The following is a 13,605-nucleotide window of genomic DNA, read 5'->3' on the forward strand; positions in this document are numbered from 1 at the left end:
TTATCTACAAGTATTATACTTTTATGTGCCTTCTATATGAGAGTTCCAGCTTTGAACTGCGGAAGCAAAAGCTGGAACACAGGTCAGGGGAGGTGCAGGCATGGTACTTAAAGCAACAAATCCATCCTAAACCCACTGTGGCACACCCTCAGGACATTCTGTCATGTGCTCTCTTCCGGTCTATTTAATAGGTACCTCAGCCAGCCTGTGGTGAAGCAAGGTCAAGAACACATTGCAGAAAGATAAGCTCTACCCATGCTATGAAACCTCTCTGTTGTTGCTCTGGGAGAAGGTCTGCTTCACCTTCTCAGCATTGTTAATTATCATATTTCAAAGTGTTTTTCTTGTGCTAAATATGCACAGCTAACAGAGGAAACAGAGTACACAGAGCTTGTAAAGAGCCTTGCCCTGCTCTTTCACAGAATTTACTAGCCTTCAAAACTTGGGTCTGTTGAACCTGAGGTTTCTTTCTGGTTTCTTTCAGACACTATATTATTACTGTGTGAAATGGACTTTGCAGGGCAAAGAATCCTTTTAAAAAGATACTATTTTGCCCTACATTGACAGATATTTATTAGGAAGGTGCCAGGAAGTGACATTATTTTATAACTGCAGCAGTAGAACAGAGCTGGTTGGATTTCAAAGCTTCAATGAAAACTTTCTTCATAATTTCAGATTGTGTTGAACAGCAGATTCAGAGATTTTAACTAAATTAAATGTGTTCAAGGCCAGGTTGGATAGGGCTCTGGGCAATCTGATCTAGTGTCTGACTAGTGATTGAAAACCCTGCCTGCAGCAGGAGTGTTAGAACTATATGATCTGTGAGGTCCCTTCCAACCAAAGCCATTCCATGATTCTCTGAAAGTAGCTCAAGGTGCCCACTATCTGTTGTTTGCAGAACAACAGTCATAGTGCACAAAATGACAGTGTGTACTACATGAAAGGTGCTATGGGGCAAGGGAAAAGAGACCTATTGACCTGGAGAGTCACAAGGACAAGAGGAAAGTTGCAAGAGATGGATTGGGAGAAGGAGGGAGTGCTTGGTGCTGATGACTGTTGGGCTGGAGAGACCACTGGCTCTGCTGGTTCACAAACTTAGTTGGCTTTGGGTTCAACTCCTTGCTCTGCCAGAGTTTCTGGGTGCCACAGGGCAAGCAACTCACTACCAGGGTCTTCTCTGCCTCCAGCTTAGAAATAACTGTTTATCTCCTCAGTTGATGTATGGCATGATCTGGGCTTTGCTCTCTGTCTCTCTGCACCCAATGCTGCAGAACCAGGAATGCAATGGAGAGCACAATGGCAGCTGCAAAGTCTTGGTGCAGGAGGAAGAGGACTGCTTTCAATTTTCACAGTCCATGATTGTGATTAGAAATGACAGATGTAATCAGGCCTTTGGTTTTGTTGTGCTTTTATGTCTGTGGAAAATGTCATCAGCTGCTCTCAGCCCTCTATCCAACTGAAGGTGAAGATTTTGACAGGCTGGGGCAAAGGATAAGAGATGGGGAGAGAGAAATGCATTGAATTACATTTTAAAGAAACATGCGTAAGACCTAGAAATGCTTTAAGTCAGTGCAAAGATCCTGGGAATAGAGCTAGTCCACTGGCCAACACATTTTTGTAAAAGGAAGCAACTGAAGTCTTCCTCTTTTTTTCTCTTTATCTCTAGCAGCAGTCTGTACCTATGTTTTCTTCCCCAATCATGCCTATAAGTTCAATCAACTGAAATGGTTTAAATATATACATGAATGGGGTGAGTTACGTTGCTGTAATAGGACACTGAGATAAAAAATGTCCCTCAGTGATGCAACCATAAGATTTATTTCAGTTCTGTACTGGTCTACAAAAGACAGAGCAAGCAAGAAAGAAATACTTACCCACTTTGCAGGATACGGAGGTACTGGAGCAGGTCTAAAGAAGGGCAACGAGGCTTGTGAAGGGCCTGTTTGGATGTGGTGCTCAGAGATATGATTTAGCAGGGGGTTGTTAGAGTTACGGTACTATGGTTAGGCTGTGGTTGGACTTGATGATCTTCAAGGTCTTTTCCAACCTGGGAAATTCTATGATTTCTCTAGAGCCCTGTCACAGACATATAGCTAAATCTGAAGAAAGATTTTTCTTCTACCACAAACTTTACAAACGTCTGAAACTGAACTTCTAGAACGTTGCTGCTGTTGGACTTCAAGAGCAGAAAAACAAACTCAAACCCTGAAATAGTTCAGCACTGTTACTTAAAAGCCCTTTAAATGCTAAACATCATCTACTGTAAATTTTAAAAACATATTTTCTGATCATGATCAAGTTGCAGGATTAACTTCAACCACTGATTTTTATTTATTTATTTATTTATGTATTTTGTTTAAGCCTTTATGTGCTTATGGTATATTGCTTGCGATGACAGTTTCACTTCTAACAGCAGCAACTCTGCTTCAGAGACAGGCCTGCCTTTCATTGAGCTCAGCACTCATTTGAAAAAATGTTTGCATTAAAACAGCCAAGAAACAATCATATCTCTGAAATTGTATATATATATTTAAAGATGAATACATACATGTATATATGTGTATATATATATATATATGTATGTATAATCTTGGCACTATTCACAGTAGTTTTATCACTCCATAACCTCTGCTGAATGAGAAAGGCTGTGAAGCCTGAAGCCTCTGTCTAGTTTCTCTTTGCTGAGCTCTTAGTGTTCTTGGAATTTCTTATTTTTCTCTGGGGGAATTTTTTTGTCACTGAGATCAGTAATGTTAGGATTTAATTCCTTGTACCTATAAACTCACCAAATGTTCCCAGTTTGGCCTGCGTGGGTAATTTTATGCTTGTGTCACAGAATGTGAAATGTGCCTTTCCTCTGCTAAGACTCAGGGAAAAAATAAAAACAGACAAGTAGCAAATGAGAAGTCTGAAAAGGCTTCCTGGATTCATCCTTGCTAGGTGCAGATCTACATTCACCAGTTCCCTGCTCTCTGTTGCCCTGGTATCATTTATCACTACTTCCCTCCTGTACAAAGCTACAAAAATAAAAATAACTTTTAAAAAGCAGCAACAGTAAAAAAGAGGGTTCTAAACCTTTCCTTTTTTTCCCCCACTCGTATGAAATGTCTTTGGCAAGCCTAGTGCAAGGGCAGCTAGCAGTGCAGGCATGGTTCCTCAAGAAATACCTAGCATTTAAAAACAGGGATTTCTAAACATTTCTGAGGTGAAGGCAAAATTCCAGGCAATTTAAAAAAATCTTCTGTGCTGTTTGGTGCTGAGACCAAAATGATTAACAGTGGTACTGATTTGCTTTATAGCAGCTGTGCAAGGAGCCAGCTAATGCTTGGGCCCCATAGTGGTATCTGTTAACAGGTTTAATCTACCCAAGATGGGCAGAAGACAACAGAGAAGATAGAAGACTGGGATGGAAAGTAGCAAGAGAGGATGGAATTGTCTCCTTAAGCTTGCATAGCAAGCCAGATGTGGAAGAGGAAGGAGACACTGGCTTTGTGATAATCCAACCAGACTCTTTTCCTGTAGGCCTGAGAGCAAACTTTGATTAAGTATACAGAACCATGGAAAAAGGGATCCACAGTGGTTAAAAAAGCTCTTCTTTTAGATTCAAAATGTCAAAAAATATGACTCTGCAATTACTTGAAAATTATTATGGTCAGTAGATTCAAAAGCATCTAGGGAATGTAAAAGAAGATGTATCATATCCCTCATAGTTTTGGGAAAGTAAACATTTATTGAAAAATAATACACACAAGAGCATGTATAATACACATGGAATTGTAAAAGCTTCAGCTCCCAAAGATCATAATACAGAAGATTTCAAAGTTCTGTAGTAGATTTTTTGTTTTTTTATGGCTTGTATTAAATTGATCTTTAAGTCCTTACGATAGGTGCCTCATACATTAAAAACTAAACATAAACAGGATTTATATTTAGAGGGCTGTTTTCCATTTTAATCTCCAGAATTATTGGAGATACAATGATGTAGTTTTCATGTGAATAAAAAAAAATAAATTATCTCCCTTTAGGACTACGAAGCAGTTTATATGATGGAAATGTGAAGGCAAATCTAGTGAGGTTTCTGCACTCAAGGGTGGCAGACTCACTCTGCTCTTATTAAATATGTCATCTAAAGACAATGAGCAGAAACATAGTTCTGTAAATGATTACAATGAGCATCCCTTGATGATCAAATACCAGTGACTGCTAATTTCTGCAGAGAATTGCCATTTTCATGCATTATCATAACATCTAAAGTGAGGCATAATAACTGCGTGGCTGTATCTTCTCTCAGATGCAAGTATGTATCCAGATTTGGAAAACTAAAATTGTGAAACTACTTGATTCATATTCAAGCTTTGCTCTCTTGCTGATTTTGGCAATATTTCTAGAGTTGCTTTGGCAAACTATAAAGCACCAAATACCTTGATAAAAGTTGAAAAAATTCAGTGTGAATAATTTCAAATAGAATCCATTCTCATCTGCAATTCGGATTTATCTTCTGTGAATAATTTAATTGAAGGAAATGGTGATGGCACCTGCAAATTATCAGGAAAATATTCTGATCCAATGTGTAATTTCTTCAGTGCAGTGTGAGACACTTCTCAGTGCTTCTTCCATCCTCATCTCCAATGTACTGTGAAACACAATGTACTGAGGAGTTTGATAACGCTGGGTAGATGGAATGGTGATATCCTTGGGCTTTTCCTTTTCTACTTCCTATGAAAGTTTGCTTTATTCTTACACAGCAGCTCTTTCTTAGCATGTTTTAGATCAGAAACCTTTTTCTTTTCCAAGGGCAGAGAAAAAAATCACTTTTTAATTTCAGACAAGACTTGAAATGCTAGTTCAAAAAAAAAAAAAAAAAAAAAAAAAAAAAAAAGCACTAAAAAAACTAACACAGAATCTGTGTTTAGTAAAGTTATTTGCATAAGCTGTATGTTTCCTTCTTAGAGTTGAAACAGTTCTAACCTATGACAAATTCTTCTTTCCAGGCTGTCTTCCAAGATCATTTTAATCTACCCTGGCAAAAGAACTGAAGTCTGAGTTCTTCACTAATTAAGAGCCTGCAGGAGAAGGACCCCAGATGAAATGCTGACACACTTTGTACATGCTTTATTTGTGAAAGGAGTTACTGAGATCATTTGATGGTGCCTCCTGCTCCAATTTGCTGTTCAAGATTTTAAGTGGGGAAACAAAATTGGTCCAGTCATGTCTTAAGTTTCTGAGTTAACAGAACACTGCAATTTTCCCCATTAAAAATGGCATTATATTGGGAATTTCTTATTTTTGAATAACTTTGATAACCAGAAAAATGATTAAAACCAAGACAGTTCATCAGTGAATATGAACTGACAATCACTGTTTTTATGAAGCATTATGGGTTACCATAGCTGAGGCTATATCTCACTAAGCATCTTTTGGAAGCACCAGAATATATGCTGGTGTCTCTTTTACATGAAACTGGAAACTACTGGAAAGGAAAGCCAGGAAGAATACCTGCCACGGTAACCCTGTAGAGTTCCTATAGAAAGTCCCATGAGGAAGTCTTCCATGCTAGATCCATTAAAGGATTCAGAGCTTTTAGGCATCCAAAGGGTTCAATGGAATGCAGAATCCTTGATCAAGAAAAGCTCACAGAAAATAGCACTTGTGGAGAGTTTGGCATATCAAAACATGGCAAAAACTATGGGAGACATATAGGTAATCACCAGTACACAGGAAATGGTGTCATGCTAGTCTACTAGAGGAAAGCAACCCTTCTAGTGCTTCCCACCAATGGCTTGAGCCAAGACAGCTCTTACTTGCTGAGTCCAGCATTCCACAAGAGGGACAGCCTGGGCTGGGTTTAGATTCATTTCCTGTCCTGTGGTGCTGTGATTTTCCATCTTTTAGCAGAACATCCTTCCTCAGTTACATGTAAAAAGGTCTTCTCTTACAAATGTATTGAGTCAAATATTCACCCTCTGCTTTGGAGATAGGAATGTGTAACTGCCCGAGATGAAAAGAAATCTGAACTTAACTCTTGACTGTTTCATGGAAGTGCCCAGTATGAGGTAAGGAAAGAAACTGCTTTTCTGGCCTGTCTGTATGGAGCCTCAGCTAGGAATTGTGCTTTGAAACATTGATTCAACTCAACTTTATAGCTGAACTGCATCGAGAACTCCTGTGCATTGCAGTCACTCTGGTCAGAGAAAGGAGTGAAGCACATCTTTTCTGAAGATGAAGCACATCTGCCATAGATGTTCAGATGCTTAGTGAGCTGTAGGAAAACACTTGGGAGATGTAGCAAAGGCATTTAGGTAGCTGCATGGTGCTTAAGGAGTTTAAGGCATCCCAGTCTCTGTCCAAGACTTACCTCCTTGCTCCTTTGCAATGAGTGCAGAAAGGAGAAAACAAACAAACAAAAAAAAGGAACAGGAGGATTTATTTTTCTCAGGCATTTCTAAAGCATTCCTCTCATCAGGCCTTGATCTGCTTGCCTGATGCAGCCCTCAGTAAGCCATTTCACTGAGAAGCAGGAATGTACTGATTCTGCAGGCCGTGGCTTTTCCCAGCAAATAAACTAGCAAATGCAATCAACATACTATGTAAATTCTCATCTTTGCCTTAGGAAGAAGAATTCCATCTTCTATGAAATGAAGCACAAATGCAAGCACAAATGCTCCAATATTTTCCCTTCTTGAGCACAGAAGACAATTCCATCTTTTTTTTTTTTTTTTTTTTTTTTTTTTTTTGTCCGTTAAATATTGACTGTGTTGAACACCAGTCACATGTTATCAGAAGGAAAACACCATGAATGCTTACATGTCCCTGTACTATCAGCCACGTGCACCACCAATGGGAAACAAATGATCCACTGAAACACAGGTGGCCTCAACACCCTACATACCAAGCAGATGCATGCAGAAAGCCTTAGGGAAATAAACACAGTGTATGTGATATAAAAGGTTTACAGCTCTAGGATATCCTTTTGAAAGTCTAATTAATATCTCCAACACACACAGTTCAAATACAAAACAAACCATGCATCAGAATATGAAACTGCAGATAATCTCTGAGGAGACCAAATAAATATACTGACATCATCTGTAATCATACAACCTCAGCATTTGGCTTCTCACAGTGTCTCCAAGCTCAGGATTTTCTGTGGAAAGGAAGCAGTATGTAGAGATTCTTTCTTAATTTTATATCTTCTGTTTGCTGCTCAAATAAACTTGTATGCTGAGCTTGGGGTTTGTGTTTTGCTTTCTAAGATGCTAATAGAGCTCAGCCTGACTTAGGTAAAATTACTGATTAAAAATTTAGCATTCTTGCCATAGGACTGGAAAAGGACCATTTAAACAGGCACTAGTTCAAGTGACTAAATAATACAGGCTTTTATGTGGTGACTCTTGAAAAGATCTTTTTTCCTGATCATACCTTACATTTAGATCCACTGAGAGGAGGGAGACAAGAAAAAAATAAATAATAATAATTAAAAAAAATCTCAGATTTAGCCTTATAAAGCTGTTTTTCTGCATGGACCTCCCTGGTTATTTCACAGTTTGAGCTCTAGGAAAATTCTCTCTTTGACAGAGAGTTTCAACCAAAAGTTGAGGTGGCAAAAGTCAGGCTATAGAGTTGAAGAGTATAACCTTATCAATTCCTCCTTCTCGAAAGAGGAACACAGCTCTTAAACAATTTATTCTTGAAACATGTTAATTGCAGGTTTTTCCAGCTCCTGTAGTAAAGCAGAGAGATGTCTGATGTTATAGGTGTACCATGAACTGAGGAGGAGGGATCAACAAGCCAGGCTCAGGAACTTTCTTTTCATAGTACTGGTTGTACTGAGGACAGAAAGAATCTATTCTGGTTAGGTAAGCTGGTTCCAAAGGTATAGGCTGCATTGTTTCAAATTATACCAGTGTCATCTGCCTTACATAAAAGAGCTATAGCACATTTTGAGATTCAGAAAGCAGTCAGAATCTCCTCCTCCAGAGTGCTAAAAACTTAAGAGAATGCTTGAAAAGCACTGGACAAGTTTGGCTTTAAGAAGCCTTGCCCATACAGTGCAACAGGTGCATCAAGGCACTGGAGAAAAAGTGGGTGGAATTTCAGACAAGGCATAGCATGTTTATTTGCAATCACACATGTTGCCACAACTCTGGGGACAAAATTCTGTGAAAAGATATAGGAAGACAACACCTCTACCACCTGAATTGTGGGGGGTTTATTCTGCTCCCAACCAAGACATCCAGGTCAGGGGGTAGAGGTATCCTGTGGAGAGCAGATCTGAATTTTAAAGACAGATGTAAAGAATGCATTGAGAACCTCAGCCTTTTCCTTGTCTGCAGTGGTCGCATTCCACACGGCATCCAGTAAAGGATGGAGATTCTGCTTAGCCCTCCTCTTATTGTTGATACATTTGTAAACAAGATTTTTCTTGTCTTCTACCCCAACAGCCAAGCTGAGTTCAAGCCGGGCTGTTGGCCTTTCTCCCTGCACATCGTAACAGCTTCTTTGTACACACTCCTAGAGTTGCCCTTCCCTTCTTCCACAGGAGGTAGATTCTCTTTTTCTCCTGGAGCCTCAGGAGAAGCTCTCTATTCATCCACACCAGTCTTCTTCCCTGCTGGCTCATCTTGTGGCACTGGGGGATAGCCTGCTCCTACGCCTTTGGAACTTCCTTCTTGAGAAACAATCAGCCATCCCAGACCCCTTTATCCTTCAAAACTGAATCTTAAGGGACCGCCTCTATCAATATACTGAGCAGTTCAAATTTCTCCCCCTAGAAGTCCAAGGTAGAAAATTTGCTGTCCCCTCTCCTGACTACACCAAGAATCGAAAACTCTACCATTTCATGGTCACCCTACCCAAGAAATCTCTTGATCTCCACATCTCTCACCAGTTCTACTCTGTTTGTAAACGGCAGCTCTTGCAGAGCACCCCCCCGCACCCGCAGTAGTCTCTTTTACAGGCTGATGTACTGTATTTCCAGTATATATCAGGAAGTAAAAGTCCCCCATGAAAACATGGGCTGGTGATCACACAGCTTCTGCTAGTTGTTCATAGAATGTCTCATCTATCCTTTTTCACCCTGGTCAGGTGACCCATAACAGATAGACACCAGAATATCCATCTTGCTGGCCCTCCCTCCGATCCTTACCCATAGAGATTCAAGCTTACCATTCTCAGGCCTGAGCTCAAAAACATCAAAACACTCTCTAAACAGAGAGTCACACCATCACTTCTCCTTCCTTGCCTATTCCTTATGAAGACCTTGTAGCCATTCACTGCAGCACTCCAGCTATGGGAGTGAACCCACCATGTTTCTGTAATGGCAATTAAATCATAGTTTGCCTGCTGCACAATGGCTTCCAGCTCCTCCTGTTTATTGCCCATGCTGTGTGCATTGGTGTAGATGTACTTTAGCCAAGTCCCTTGCCTCACCCCCAATGCCATCATCATTCCCCTACGCTCATCCCTAGTGGCCTGGTTTTACCCCTTCATATCTAGTTTAAAGTCCTCTCAATGAGCCCTGCCAGCTCCTGAACTAGGATCCATTTCCTCTTTTGAGACTGGTGAGACCCATCAGCAGACATCAGGCCAGGAGCCAAGTAAATCGTCCCATGGTCAACAAACAAATGAACAGACCTTTCAATTGCACCACCCTCTCAACAATGTATTTATGAGAAGGGTTTTCCTGCTCCTCTCAGTATCCTTTCCTGACACTGAACGGATGGAGGAAAGTGTATCCTGTACACTCGCTCTGCCCACTAACTGCCCCAATCCCTTGAAATCCTTTTTGATAGTCCTCAGACTTTTCTCAGCAACTTTATTGCTGCTGGCCTGAACTATCCATAAAGAATAATAATCAGAGGGGAGAATCAGACTTGGATGTTTCCTAGAAATATCCCTGACCTGGGTTCCAAGGAGGCAGCACACTTCCCTACAGGTAAGGATGGGCTGACATATAAGGTCTTCCATTCTTCCTAGAAGTGAGTTGTCTAGGACAGTAACCCTTCTTTCCTTCTTGGTGAAGGTAGTCTTGAGGTGTGGAGTTGATCGTCTCACCCTTGTCTGCCTTGCGGGTGGACCTCCCACCATATCCTCACTCTCCTCTCCTTCAAGTTCCAGAGCCTCAAACCTAACAGATGGGGTCACCTGGGGAATTGAAGTAAGTCAGGATAGGGGTTGCCTATGATCCTGATATGGAAATTGTTTCCACTCCTCTTATTCTCTTAAACCACCTCCCCTGCTCGAGAATGGCAGGACAAGGGATCCACCACTGTTTGGAGGGGTATCACCCCAGCATCTTTTCTCAAATTCAGCAGTTACTCCACTAATCCTTGCTTGCATTGTCTGATACTCCTTAATCTTTCTACCTCCTTGAGCTCTACCACTGTACTGAGTAGATCATCTACCTGTTCACACCTAACACAGTGGAATCCCTGCCACCCTTCACTGGCAGCACTAGTCTCAGGCACTCACTGCAGCCAGAGACTTGGCTGGCACATTTTCAGGTGAGCATTCTGTCTGAGATGCCACATTCTTTTTTTTTCTTTTTCTTTTTTTCTTTCCTTCCCCCCCCCCTCCCCTCCAGCTGAATGGAGACCATGGCTAGAATTCTTGTCTGGGAAGCAGCCAACAGATGAGACTGTCTCCTGGGTAGAGAGAGATACTATGCCCTTCTTGCCCATCATGAAACATTTCTCCCCACTCCCTGCCACCCCTTTCAGTGCGACACCACCACAGCTATGTATTTAAGTTGTAATGGGAACACAGTTCCAGTCCATCAGTTCTGCTGCAATTGGAATAATGAGGTATAAATAAATAGATTATAACAAATAACCAAATAAACTGGTGGAAGAGTGCAGTTGGGAGAGAAAAGAAATGTGGGTGCAAAAATGTGAACGAGCAGCAAAGAAGGGTAAAGAATGGCTGGGGTGGGGGAAGAGTGAGAGGAGTAAACAAATGGTGAAAGAGAAACTGAACCCAAGCAGACACATGCCATTTTGAGACAATTTCGCCATTCTACTGACCCAAACAGAGAAAGGGCTGAAAAGACTAAGCAAAGTTCTCCCCTGAGACTGGAGACTGAATGAGTGCTAATCCCACCCTGCCCTGGTCACTGGCTCTGATTCCTGATAGTGAGCTCTTATAAAGCATTTAGTTATATGAATCCATAGGGCACTCTGATAAAGGCAAATCTCTCTTTAAAAATCTAACAGTAGGGTAACCCCAGCACATCAATGTGCCATCCTTTACCGGTTCTTGAGGGGTCATCTTTGACCTGCATTAATGTAAACCTACTGAAATCTTCTGGTGTGTATGAGGCAGAACTACCTTTGGCAGCATACCAGTGTCAAATACTTATCCACTAAGATAAAATGAAAATATAATTTTCAAACTTTTAACTTCAGCTGTTGCAAAAGGACAGATAAACTTTAAAAGGTTACAAGTAACAGCTAAATGGCTTATACAATATTGTGACAGAATATGAAGTGTACGGAGATGGCCGAAGCTTGTGCTTTTTAAAGCCAGTGGAAAGATTTGTCTCTCAGTGCTGAACTGGTCTGCAAGAGACTGGATGTGATTCAACTGAGGCCCACAGTTTCCTGAAGTTGCTACCAACCAATGGCTATCCTGTGAGTTATATAAAGTAAAAAAATGGTTGAAGTAATATACTTAGTGATCGGTGGCTGCGGACACAAAACATTTTATGTTTTTTCAAAGAGGCCTATGGTCAGAACACCAGGAAGGGAAAACTGAAGGTAATAATGAATGTACACATCCCCCCCACAGAGGGATCAGGAAGAATAGTGAAATGAATGCATACTGACAGTGTTTTCTGTAAGGTTTCTCATTCACAAGACTGCAAGCTGAAGTCACTGTCTCTCTCGCCGGCTGACTCCTTTCACGGACAGTGAACTGCTGCTTTAAACTAAAAACCCAGGAATTAACCTACAAGCACTGCGCTGCCAAATACTGTGATTTCTCAGAAACTGCTCTCACTGTATCTTTTGTGTAAAACACTTCCTAAGAAATCCTTGTGCAGTTATTATCTATTGTGCTTGCTGCAGTAGTAAAGTTTTTAACTCTAAGTTAAAACTTAGAGTTTTTAATGGCAAATCAAAGCATTTCCTTGAGATCTCTTCTGAAATCTTTTGTCATGAACTGCTTTTTGTTTTTCAACTAAACCTGGGTGGGTGTGGGGGGCAAAGTACTAATGAGACTCTTGAGGAATGGATTATTACTCAGCCACTTTAAGTCTACTGCTGTTTAGACTAAATTTTATTTTCTAATTGGTTAGGCAGACTAACAGAACTGGAACATATTACCTACAGAAATTGGAGTGTTTAGCTTAGACTTATAAGCAGGGACCAACCAAATGTTTATGAGGAACTATTTGGATAGTGATGATCCTACTGTGGAAAATTGTATGGGGAATTGGTAATCACAGCCTGAACCTCTGATTAATTAAGCTGAGGCAAGTGTTGGGTCAGCTGTGGGAGCACAGGTGAGAGTAATTTAGCTGTGCTCCTGGAAGGGGTGAAGCTCGACTCCACCTCCTCTAGACCTCATTTAAGAGCTGACCACCACTGAGGTAGCATCTCTTGGAGATTGCTCTCTGGTGGAGACTACTCCAGCTTTTCCCAGCAAAGGCATCCATACTGGGGAGTTTTCCTTTACAAATAACCTTTTGAATTATCTTTGCTACCATCTTCATATTATTCAACTTTACAAAAATGTATGCTAACATACTAATGTATAGAAATATATGCTAACATAACCAAAAAAACTATCCTCAGTGGGAAAGGAAATCATTTATGTTACAAAGGAGTCTTCTGACTGAGGACAATGAAATAGATGGATGTGTATAGAGTACCAGATAGTAACAGATAGAGCCCAGCTGAGACTTCCAAATTTAATTTGCTGAAGCCACAGCTGAGGCCCACAGATATTAACAGTGGCCTTCTACCAACTAGCTTTGTAAATAGCTTTGGTGTTGAGTCCCTGAAGCTTCACCTGCACCACCAGCCAGCTCTTCATACACAGACTATGGTAACTGGTTGCAGTGTTTTTCAAATTTATGAGTAAGGTAACAGGTACTCTTTTGCCTCACTCCAATTTGTGTGTAGTAAGGAATTTGAACAAGATTCTTATGTCTTATTACTATGTATTAGAAATCTTGTTGTTGGCTTCTATTAGAATCATAGAATTACCCAGTTTGGAAAAGGGAGGTGGTGGTGTTGCCATCCCTGGCAGTGTTCAAGAGGCGTCTGGATGAGAAGCTACAAGATATGGTTTAGTGGCTTGTGGTAGCAACGGTAATGGGAGGATGGTTGGACTAAATGACCTTGTAGTTCCTTTCCAACCTTGTGATTCTATGATTCTACGTATGTGTCAGATGAGGAATTCTGTGTCTCAGTTCCCTGTACACGCTTACACAGTTTACACTACAAGAAACAGAAGAACTTTACATTCACCTGTTTAGACAATAAATTGTTTACTTCAAAGCAGCAGTAACTACCACTTTCTGTAAGCAACCGAGATGTTCTTACACTCAAGGAAAAACAGGTCTAGAAGTGAGCTACAATAAAAACCCAAGTTTGTGTTACATAC

This window comes from Excalfactoria chinensis, chromosome 1 (genome assembly GCF_039878825.1).
Source record: "Excalfactoria chinensis isolate bCotChi1 chromosome 1, bCotChi1.hap2, whole genome shotgun sequence".
NCBI lineage: Eukaryota > Metazoa > Chordata > Aves > Galliformes > Phasianidae > Excalfactoria > Excalfactoria chinensis.